The sequence below is a fragment of the Silene latifolia genome, chromosome Y, assembly GCF_048544455.1.
Source record: "Silene latifolia isolate original U9 population chromosome Y, ASM4854445v1, whole genome shotgun sequence".
Taxonomy (NCBI): domain Eukaryota; kingdom Viridiplantae; phylum Streptophyta; class Magnoliopsida; order Caryophyllales; family Caryophyllaceae; genus Silene; species Silene latifolia.
The window spans coordinates 110,703,636-110,716,616 of NC_133538.1; positions in this window are offsets into that span (position 1 = coordinate 110,703,636).

Genomic DNA, 12,981 nt, shown 5'->3' on the forward strand with positions numbered 1-12,981 from the left:
ATTTCGGTGCACTAGAAATTGAAGACTTTTCACTCTTTTCTTGGTTTAATTCATCAATGGCAAGGACTAAGGGAGCAACAAAGGCAACAAAGGCAAAGGCACCAAAGGCGAAGACACTTTCATTAAGGCAAAAGAGTCTTCAAGCAAAGAAAGCATTGGCTATGGTGGTAGCAAACCCAAACTTGGAAGTGCAACAACAACAACCTCCCATGGAAGCAACAACATCTACTACTCCGGAAATTGCTCAACTTTCGAATTATCCGGAGGTAATTTTTATTTCCAAATCCCATAGGGACACTTTTGTCAAGTTTACTAGAAAATAATTTCAATCCACCAAGTTTATTTGTGAAGATACCTTAAATAAGTTGGGTGTCCTTGAGCAAACTAGAGCCTTTTTCAAAGCCATGGGGTTGGAGAAATTGTTTGAATCAAAAGAATTGACATACCCCTCCCTTACCTTAGAATTTTTGAGTTATTTGATAGTTAACAAGGTTGAGACCATGGAGACCATCGAGTTTCGTCTAGCTAATGTTAGTAGACGCATCTCCTTTGAGGAAATGGGTAACGCTTTGGGTCTTAGTGATTCTCCGAGTTATTTTAAGAATGTTGGCAAGTATGACCCCGACCCTCTTTGGGAGGCAATTTCCGGAAGGAAATTTGAGGACTTTCATGCGAGTCGTGCTCTTTTAGTCCACCATCCGGGCATAAGAGTATGGCACAAGGTCATAGGAAACACCATCATTGCAAGAAAAGATATCGACCATTTCACCAAACTCGATTTTGTTCTTCTTGAGTCGGCTTTGAACGTTGGTAGGGAATTCACCAAGCCTTTTAACTCTCTAAGGCTTTTGGTGAATAGATGGTTAAACATTGATTTTGGGAAGAAAGGCACTACCGTTATTGTGAATGGAGGCCTAGTCACTATCCTAGCTAAATACTTTAATCCTAACTTCAACAAAGATAACAAGTATGAGGCGAAAGAGGGTGGTCATCTCATTGATATTCATACTATGATACACAAGTACAAGTGGGTTGCCCATAACCCTCTTGACACCAAGTATGGATGGCTCACTAGTGAGGCTAGATCTTTCACTTTGCCTTCGAAGATTTGTCGATTAAGCGTCCACCGGACCAATTATCTACTTCCCCTTTCAAAAGAGGCCGAGTACATTATCCAACAACAAAAGGGTGAAATTGAAATGCCCTCCTCTTCCATTGTCACACCACCCTACCCTTTCAAGTACCAAGAGTTCAAGCCCGATGCCGTTGAAGCAAGAAATGATTATTTGACTCTTCTCATGCAAGAGATGCACAAGCAAGCTTTCGAGGATCGGAAAAATGCTTACTTAGCCCAATATCCAACCCTCCTACACTTAGCTAGGCAAGGACTACTTGACCCATCATGTCCTTTGCCTAGTTGGTCGGATAGGGAAGTCCTCTTTCCGAGTGCATCTAGGGTTGTTCCGAGTGATAATGAGGTTGTTGGTAATGAAGAGGTTGATGATAACATTGTGTTGGGAAATGTGTCCTCAACAATGGTGCGATCACATGATTTAAATATCATTATTAAATCTCATTTTAAGAATACATGTGGGATGTAATATTTTACAGTCAACTGGTCCACACATATCGGTAATGATTGGCTGACTAGAGTTTGACATTACTGTCGTGCGACGGTGGTGATCAGTTGATCCCCTTAGGTCATACCTATAGGGAAATACTCTTAATTGATTATTTAATTAATCGTATACCGATACGAGTTAATTAAATTGCTTAAAATTAACGGATAATTTTGTGAGTATAATTTACGTGTCTTATTGTAAATATGATTAAATGAGACACGATCTAAGTAATCGAATTGTTTTACTACTTAGATGAAATTATTGTTTACAGAAACAGTTGAAACGGAATGAATAAATGATTATAAATACAGAATGTTGTAGTTTATAATTTGGAAACATTTTTGGTACAAGTAATTACGAATTACTAGTCGATTTTGTAAATGACATATTTTATGAGTATGTTGATTTTTAATATTTTAAAAATACATTACATTGTGACATGTCATGTAACATGTTACATGTGACAAATGACAAAAATAAAATGGATTCTCCATTTTATGCCCAAAACCGAAAATAAGGGAGGTGTGTACATAGTTTATATTGTGTTGTTTATTTTTAAATGAAAACACAATCATGACACTAGGTAGTAGGCTTGCATGCCTAGTCTCTTGTGAAGCGCACAAATGAAAAGTGTTGGGCATCCTACCCAAGCATTTTTCGGCCACTCCAAAGAAAAGAGAGAAGAGCTTTTCTCATACATTATCATTATTCATTCCTCACATCTAATTTTTTTTTAGTGTAAGAAAATTGATATTCTCTACATCTTATGAGATTTCTAGAGAAATAAACCACACAAAATATTCCCTCTTGACCGAAATTTTCAAGAGTAAAATACAATTTATTTTGTGTCAATTTTATAGTAAAACTAATATTATTACTAGATCTAAATAATATTGGTTATTATGAGTTTTCCTTGGGTATATGCTTTTGGGAGGGATTCTATACTTGAATCCTTGTTCTTCCATTAGGAGAGCTCAAGAACAAGTGAGTAGGTGAACTCACTTGTGCCCATAAATCCGAAAATCACAATGTAAGATGATGGTTTCTTCTTTATATTGTTTTAATGTTTGCATGCATAAGTTCCACCATTTAATTTTATGACAAATTAAAATAAAACATATATGAGTATGTTAGTATATAGATCTATTTTTCCTTCAATCGGTATCAGAGCCACGATTGTTTGCATGCAAATCGGTTAAAAGTTTTTCCGAGTTATAAGAATAACAAATAAAACTTGTAAAATTTGTGTTATTATGATATATCACGAAATTAATTCATGCATGTTAATATTTCTGGTCCTAAAATATTTTAGGATATTTTGGTTAATTTTACGGATTTTTATTGTTCATATTATACATTAATGGCATTTAAATATGATTTTATGAGTAAAAATGTCATTTTCGGTCTAAAATTAGCTATACTTCGAATTTTCCATTGATTTTGGGATATGTTGTCCCATATATTATTTTGAGATAACCTGTAAATTTTCATAATTTTTGGACTTGTTATGCTCGAAAAATGGATTTTTCATTATTAAATTCGGATTTAGGTGAAAAATAGGTTAATATGAGTTAAATTTCGAATCTGGTCATAGAAAATTAATATGTTGTCACATGCAATTTTACAAGATGTGTGTAAAATAATTGGCTATAAAGAAGTCTTTTTGCATGATTTATGGATTTTTGAAGAAAAATAGCATAAATAGTGACATTATTAGTGAAAATAAATAAATAAAACATAATCTATGACTTAGGAAAAACGTCTAATGTTGCCTTTTATTATCTTTTTCAGATCTAAAATTGAAAAGTTAATGAATATAATTTTTCCATGTTTTTATGATTATTTTTATTAAAAACCGATAAACCGCAACATTGTTTTTCCGGAAAAATTTCGAAATTTTTAACCTAAGATTTTGAACATTATGAGTGTCATGGTATTTTTCCAGAATGTTCATGAGTTTAAATTTCAAATTTTGAATTTATTTGAAATTTTGTGATTTATTTGGAGTTTATAGCTTATTTTTGTAATTTTTAGTCCATTAATGAACAATTTTATAAATATGAGTTAATTATGGTCAAGTTATTAGTGAAGACTAATTTTGAGTCCTAAGAGGTTAGGGTAATTAACTTATGCATAAATATGAATTTATGTCATTTTTGTGATTGTAAAATGTTGAAATCACGCAAATCCGTAAAAACCGAGTAATATACGATATTGGCTAATTAAAGGCGATTTAGCATAAAATTGGGCATGTTCATACATATTATAATGCTGCATTTTCTTTATGATTGTCATAATTTTAATTTATGTAATTTTGAATTATGTAATTTTACTTAGTATGGCCTTAGATTTTAATTGGTATTTCCCGAAATGTATGGGAATATCGATTCGGTTGTAATTTTATTGTGATCTCATATCACCGTTTTGTAATTTAAATAGATTTATTTTATTTTAGTTACAAATGTATAATAGAAAATTATGTAATTTATTATGTAATTTTATTCATTCCGGAGTACCCAAGATGGATTTCTTCAAGAATGGAGATACATAAAGACGGTGTTACCTCGAGATGCGTGCCACAACCGAAGCTCAAGGGACCAATGGAGTTGGTTTCCGATTATGTAATAGTTAAATAGTTTTTCTATTTTAGGAAAGGCCATAGTAGGATTTATTTATTTTTATGCTTGCATTTTATTTTATGTCGCATGCATCGCTAAATCGCCATAACTAAAACATGCATTTTCTTTTATCGAGTATATAGACCGTGTCAATTAGAATTATCGTAGTTCACCGCTTTAGTTCACTTAAAACGTGATAGATAATAAATTGACATGACCTCTCGCTAAAATAAACAATTGAGACATAGCCTTACCAAATAGTAGAAACCATGAAAACCTATTTCGCGAGGGAGTGCACTCGGCCCTACCGGGGTACAAACCTTGTTACGTAGGGGAAGTGGGTGATGAGTGTTAATCCACCGAATTCATGTTGATGAGGGTTTCATCGGCCATACCGTGCCCAAGTTGATGTGGATTTGGATCATGGACACATTTATTCGAAATTTGGATTGAGCTCAACGGAAGTATTCGCGACCGTAGTTGCATGTGTTCCGGGCTATAGATAAACATTAGAGTAATTTTATCGACCAAGAGTTCTAAAAGTAGAATCGATTAAAATGTTAATCCACCGAGTTATATTGATAAGGGTTTCATCGGCCATACCGTACCCAAGTTAATATGAATTTGGGTCTTGGAATCATTTATCATAGTTGGGTAGAGGTCACTATGTAAATGCTATACTTGTTTACAAGTATTAATAAAACGATAAATGTTAAGTTTTCCCTATTCCGTTGTTATTATTGTTTTATTTCTTTACCACAATTCATATACGATATCATTTCGATTTTGATACAAATCTCCATTAAAACATCGTAACTAAAGACAAAATTTGAATTGCTTCTAAAACCTCAAACGAACCATGGCTAAGGATCTCTTGTAAAGAGTATAGATTAAAGTTATTCATTATCAAACAGGTTTTTGATTCTTGACTAACACTTCTACTTACAATGGATAATGTTTCATATACTTAATTGAATTAAGTACCTTGAAGCGATAAATTGTTTTGGTGATTAGATTTTCAGAATTCGTAATTGACCAAAATAACGCAACCACTTCAATGAAAGTTTTAAGACTAAAACGAACAAATGAAGAGTAATCTTCATGAATTCAATTTTGCTTCTCAAAGCAAAGACTCATTGAAATGAGTGGGAGCATTCTCTTAAACCGTTAAGATGAGGACGAGGTTCAAGAAGTAAAGATTATAATGGAATTGATACAAGGTAATGTTAAAGGTAAAGTTGTTGAGAATGACGATACTAAACCTATCAATCCCGACCGATAAGTTTCCATTGTCTTAAATGTTGGACACGAGAAAGGAAACTACCCCAAATTATTGAAGAATCAACAAGTTAGTTGTGGGACATCTAATGGGACCTTCTTCGTTAAATGTTTATTTGATTAAACATAAATTTTCCTAGTATTACTTCGTCAATATTAGAAACCGGTGGTGGTTTTCATCATTATGTTTGATACATAGGATGATTTGAATATGACGACTAGCAACAATGAAGTCAAGAGATAAAGTCATTATGTACTAAATCTAGTTTTCGGGTTTGGAGTTGTACTTAATTGTGACTATTAAGTACATAAACTCTAAATAAGAATACAATTTGTTAAAGAAACAAAAGAGGTTTCACTTATGTGACCCTATACACCATGATTTGATGAATGGCTAGCCCATCATCAAGGTGATTATATTCTAAACAAAACTAGAATGATATATCATGAAGATGATGCAAGACTCAAATTGGTAACCCAAGATTAAACCTTAAATTTTGGAATGATGAACGCAAAGAGTTATCGAGTACTCTTGAAACCATTAGATTGTTAATGGTATATGCGTATCTTGTATTCAAAGCAAGATGTCTCGTGCCTTTTGGTTGAAAAGGAGATCGAGGATTGTAAATCATCGATCCAAAATAGGTTGATCATTTTCTTTTACCAATGATTTAAGTTGACGCTAATATGTTCACTTAATAAGGTAAATAAAAAAAAATCTTTGAAGAAGTTTAAAGAGTTCAGGGAAACACGATTTAGTCGTGATGGGATTATCAAAGTGAAGACTTTGATATAAGCCAATGGAAATGTGATATAGTATCACAAGTTAATCTCTCTTAGCACGCATTATGGAATAATGTGTGATTAGATAAGAAATCAAACGCTATTCGATATGGTTTGGACTTCAATCAAGTTACTTTGAGTTACTTGATCCTTTTGGGGATTTTATCATTTTTGTCTAAATTATTTTTCCACTAAATCGAATCATATGAGATATGAAATGGTAAGGGTACCATGTTTGTAAGTTTTCACAAGAAACAAATGCTCATTTTTCCCTTTTCAATTATCACGAGTACGACGGGTTTTGCGGCTCGTGAAGTCATCTTTACTAAAATACAAGTTTATTTCTAGAAGACAGAGTGGGAGAAATTATTCAAGAGCCACAAAGGATGCCACAAAGAATGTTATGTCGCAAGAAACTGGTCTTTCTTGGCTACATGAGACATTTTGTGTAAGACGTTGTTTCTTTAAAACCTAGGAGGTTAAATTCGTCACTTGTTAAAAATGATGAATTCATGCTATTTTTAAGAAAGTAAAGAGCTTATAACTAACAAAAGAAATTGTTTGATTCAAGTTGATTACTTCTAGAAAGTAATGAACATATGACTTACATTAGAGTGTTTAAGTCACAACTCAATACAAGGCTTAGAGCCATGAAAATCCGAAACGAAAGGGCTTGATTAGTGACAAAGGGTTTTGCACTAATAAAGAGATATTTCAAAGCAAGATTGGTTGCAAAGGGTTTTGCACTAATTGAAATGATTAAGTCTATTTGGATCTTCTTAGGGATTGTGTTTCATTATGAGGATATGCATACAGCAAGTGAATCTAAAACCCACTTCTTCAATAGAAGGAATGTATTCAATACATGTCATGAGTTTTATAGATTCTTGCAATCCTAAGATAATGTGAAACTTAAGAGAGAATCTTAAGTAGGACATCAATGAGTTGGAGTCAACATTTTGATCATGTGATAAAACTTTTCTCGATAAGTCGAGAAGTTGTGTTTATACATGGAGTTTAGTGGGAGTTACGGAATTTTTAATTAGTCCGATATGTGGATGACATATTGATCATTGAGAATGATTTAAGACTTTTGGAGTATTATAATACATCTTGAATATCCGGATTTATGAAGATAAATCCACATGGTATTAGCGTCGATAAGTCTTATGTTGATAAGATTCATGACTAGTTCAATTAAATTGAACATATTTGATTGATTTCATTTGCTTCATTGCGAATCAATTAAAAAGAAATGATGTATAACACTTCATATGCTTTGAGTATGATGAATTGTTTTCAAAATCGAATTTAAGTAATCTTTACCAAGTAAGCTATAAAGATTAACCTTAAGTGCTTGCAGAAGCATTAAGGAAGTAAAGCAAAATGTTTATGATGCAATTTTGTGTAAAGGTGTTACCCAAGTGACAATTGACAATTGAGATTGCGCATGGTTTCCGACAAAACCATAATCAAAACACATTAAGATGGTTAAGATACCATTGTGGCTATGTTAATTAAGAAGTAGATTTTCTAGAATCGTTCTAGGCAATAAAGAACAATGAGAAATATTTATAACGGAAATTGAGTACACTTGCAATCATGAGATGTGCAAGAAGGATGAGTCCCGCACACTGTGAAAATAGTGGGAGCTATTCTTAGGCTAGAGGGCCTATATCTTGATTGGATCTCGACACGTACTCAGAAAGTTTTGTAATGCAAATGTATACATTGCAAAGGAAAACGAGTATGTAGTAAGGTTGAGTTAGGTACAATAAATTGATAAATCCTACTAACCAAAGCCTTCTCAAAGGCTAAACATGATGAGTCATGTCATTTCAATTGAGTTGAAATGAAAAACTACAAGGTGAAATTAGATTATAGAATATGAAATAGTAATCAGGCATTGACTATTCATATGTGATAATCGCATTTGTCGTCCGAGTTTTACTTTAAAACTCTTTTATTATACTTTGTTACATCCAAACGAGTTGTAGAGACAACATTGAACCCCGTTAAAGTGAACACGGATTAGCATTGTATTCGCCCATAGTCACTTGTATGAGGTGACGTCTCGAAGTTACTAGAGTGTGATGCGATTGATGGCAAGTTCAAGTGCCATACAGTCATGTGAGATGACTAGTCGATCACATAAGAAGACTTTTGGGAACACTTTGTCGGGCCTTATGACCGCTTATAGAGTTCTGGCAAATTTATATAGCCTGGTCGTGGCGAGAGCTACTATAGTATTCTAATGAGTCGATTCTTTTGACTAAAGACTATTCACCTAAGATGGCACAGTTTCAGATTAACTTTGATTTGTGTTACTACGACCTTCGTAAATGGGGTCAAATGGGCATATTTTGGGTTATGATGGCTGTGGCTAGTCGAAGGGAATGAGTGCGATAGGAATTGTCCATCCCCTTGTCAGGGTTAAAACAATATCTCAGGGCCACTCGAGGAGTAATGAACTGGAAATGCGTGGCCACGCTCGGAAGGTATCTATGATAGATAAATCCGGTCAATCAGTTATTCTCCAGATCGAGGAAACCACTCTCAATATGATCACTTGCAAGTACGACCTGAAAGACACCTTGCATTGAGTGGGAGATAGTAATAGGACAAGAGAATTGGTGACGCACACTTGTCGAGGACAAGTGTTATATTGTTGGGAAATGTGTCCTCAACAATGGTGCGATCACATGATTTTAATATCATTATTAAATCTCATTTTAAGAATACATGTGGGATGTAATATTTTAAAGTCAACTGGTCCACACATATCGGTAATGATTGGCTGACTAGAGTTTGACATTACTGTCGTGCGACGGTGGTGATCAGTTGATCCCCTTAGGTCATACCTACAGGGAAATACTCTTAATTGATTATTTAATTAATCGTATACCGATACGAGTTAATTAAATTGCTTAAAATTGACGGATAATTTTATGAGTATAATTTACGTGTCTTATTGTAAATATGATTAAATGAGACACGATCTAAGTAATCGAATTGTTTTACTACTTAGATGAAATTATTGTTTCCAGAAACAGTTGAAACAGAATGAATAAATGATTATAAATACAGAATGTTGTAGTTTATAATTTGGAAACATTTTTGGTACAAGTAATTACGAATTACTAGTCGATTTTGTAAATGACATATTTTATGAGTATGTTGATTTTTAATATGTTAAAAATACATTACATTGTGACATGTCATGTAACATGTTACATGTGACAAATTTGACAAATGACAAAAATAAAATGGATTCTCCATTTTATGCCCAAAACCGAAAATAAGGGAGGTGAGTACATAGTTTATATTGTGTTGTTTATTTTTAAATGAAAACACAATCATGACACTAGGTAGTAGGCTTGCATGCCTAGTCTCTTGTGAAAAGCACAAATGAAAAGTGTTGGGCATCCTACCCAATTGCATTTTTCGGCCACTCCAAAGAAAAGAGAGAAGAGCTTTTCTCATACATTATCATTATTCATTCCTCACATCTAATTTTTTTTTAGTGTAAGAAAATTGATATTCTCTACATCTTATGAGATTTCTAGAGAAATAAACCACACAAAATATTCCCTCTTGACCGAAATTTTCAAGAGTAAAATACAATTTATTTTGTGTCAATTTTATAGTAAAACTAATATTATTACTAGATCTAAATAATATTGGTTATTATGAGTTTTCCTTGGGTATATGCTTTTGGGAGGGATTCTATACTTGAATCCTTGTTCTTCCATTTGGAGAGCTGAAGAACAAGTGAGTAGGTGAACTCACTTGTGCCCATAAATCCGAAAATCACAATGTAAGATGATGGTTTCTTCTTTATATTGTTTTAATGTTTGCATGCATAAGTTCCACCATTTAATTTTATGACAAATTAAAATAAAACATATATGAGTATGTTAGTATATAGATCTATTTTTCCTTCACATTGATGAGGAAGCAAGTGAAGAAGGAGAAGAGGATGATGAGCAAAGTGAAGAAGAAGGTGAAGAAGCGAGTGAAGAGGGAAGTGGCAATGAGACCACTTCTAATGAGGAAGATGATGATAGTGATGATATGATGGAAGATTAGCAAGCTTCGGAGGCTCCTACCCTCTCAAGGTTTGTCTATTTCTCTCTTTGTTTTAATTATTTTTCTTGATCATTGTTGGAGTAGTCCTAGCACCATAGAGGACTCACACCTCGGTACTTTTGAGGTGTTCTCATTTTATTGTTCCCACCTTTCAAAATCCAAAATGACAAAATTACTTTCATGCATTGCATAGTATGTGCATGAACTACACCCATCCTTGGACATTAGCAATAATGTCTAGATCGGTTTGGGGAAGTTAATGCATACACAACGGGAGGTAATCTAAATTATCCTCTCCGTCATAAACAAAAAAAACATGCATCATGTAGTGTAGATTAGTGTAGCTTGCATTTAGTGTAGAAATCATGCATCATGTTTGCATAATTTCCCATCATTTTGGCCATTGAGGACAATGCCCATATTAGTGTGGGGATGGAGAATTCTAACTTAACTTTTATTCAAAAATCCAAAAAAACAAAATTGAAAAATTTCGAAAAACCATAAAAATTTTTAAAATTGAAAAACCCAAAAACATGTTTATTTCTTTTGTAGTGTAGTTATGTATATATTGTTGTATATATTGTATATTGTTTGTTCTATCCTTGTTCGCATTGACTGACTACGCCACATCCGAGACATGAGGATCATGAAGACCGCATGGTATGATCTTTCCAATCTCCTTTTTCCTCTTTATGTTAATGACTATGTGGCTTTATTTTGATTGATGCGGTATAACAATGTGAACTTAGGACTTGCATTTAGTTTATATGTCATATTAGTTGATAGAATCACTTGCATTAGAATGTATATAATAGTTGCATCATGGCATGTAGTTGCATTTAGATAAAACAGTTTGAAAAGTGCCTAATTGAGAACTTTGACAAGAGCAACTAAGCCATTACATATACTTTTTCAACTTAAGACTTTGCCTACTAGAATGGTTGTAAAACACCCTAGGTTGTGTCATACTAGTGTCTTTTGACCCATGACCCAAAGCCTAGTCAAGGGTTTGCATGTGAGTCACCTATCCAACCCCGTGATGAGATGTGGACTTGGTTAACTTGTCTAGGTGACCTTGATTAACCTTGTGGTAAGGCAACCCAAAAATACTTTTCTATCAATAAGCTTGAAGTGCTCATTTCGAAAATTTTGTCATGTGGAAATAATTTATTGCTAAGGAAACCTCAAATGTTATGAAATGTTGAAATGTTGAGAAATTTAGTTGTTTTGATGGAGGCGTACCACTTCGATGTGCTTTGGAGAACGATCCATTGAATTGGGCCCCCACACGGTTGTGAATTCGACCGCCCAGAGACAGAGTGAGTATCACGCCGAAAAGCTATTGTCTAGAGGTTAACCGGTTGCCTAATAAGCGATTGGCGAAAGCAAAGGACACTAGCCCGGAAGGGACAAACCCCATCTCTAATTTTTGAAATGTGAAAGTTAAATGAGGACAATTTTGAATACTAGTCATATCCACCCTTTGTTTATAACGATTTGAGCATTTCATTCCCAAAAAGCCTTTTGTCAAAACACTTTGTCGAGCTTGGGACGATCCATGACCTTTACTTTTGTAGAGAATTCGAGACTTGTCATGTCATATGCTACTAGCATCATAGGGATCATCATTCCACCACCATCCGATCGCTCTTGACGAAAGCATTTGGAAATTGAGGACGAAAGTAGTCTAGTTTAACACCATTTGGAGGTGATTTAGTGCCATCCTCTTAGCCTTAGTAATTTGTTGAACTAGTATTTGTGAAGGATTATATGCTCTTAAATTTGTTCTCTTTTAGTTGCCTCCGCCACTTGATGAGAAAGTGGCTATTCCTTTTGTAGATGCATCCATTATTTGATTTTGTGTGCTTAATGTTTGGATGTGTCGCCATTTTGGCAAGACCCACCTTGCCTTGCAAGAAGGCATCCTACCTCATGGTTGTCTTGTTGTGAGTTGAAGGGGCGGAGTGAGATCCGCTAATTGTATCATATCGGCTATGTTTTTAGGTTAGTTTAAATAATGGTCCTAGTCTTTGTCACCTCTTTACTCGGGACGAGCAAAGGTTCGGTTTGGGGATATTTTATGTGACCATAATTAGCGCATATTTAGTCCCCGAATTAGCCTTGTTCCCATGCTTTTTAGTGCATATTTGGGTCATTTATTGTCTTTAGTTCTTTGTTTTGCATATTCTTTGAGATTTTGATCCCTTGGTAGGAAAGGAGTGCAAATCATGCATTTTCATGGCAAAACGAGACTAAATTGATTGAATTCAATGACCAAGCATCAAGGAGAGACAAGATTAGAAGGCCTTTGTACATATGATAGTAGATGAGCAATGTTGAGAAAGGATCCTTGCATCCCCGAGGAAATCTCCAAGGATTTTATGAAGAAAAGGGAAGAAAAGAAGAAGAAAGAATGTCGAGCTACAATCCGAGCGGATTGTCCTGAATCCGCCCGTCCTCCACAAGCACAATCCGTGCGTCTTCCTTCAAAGACGCCCGGGCAGCAGCCACCAGAGAATCCGGCCGGATTCCCTTGAAGACGCCCGTCTTCTCCCTGCTCAATCTAAAAAGTGTAATTACTAGTTTAGCCC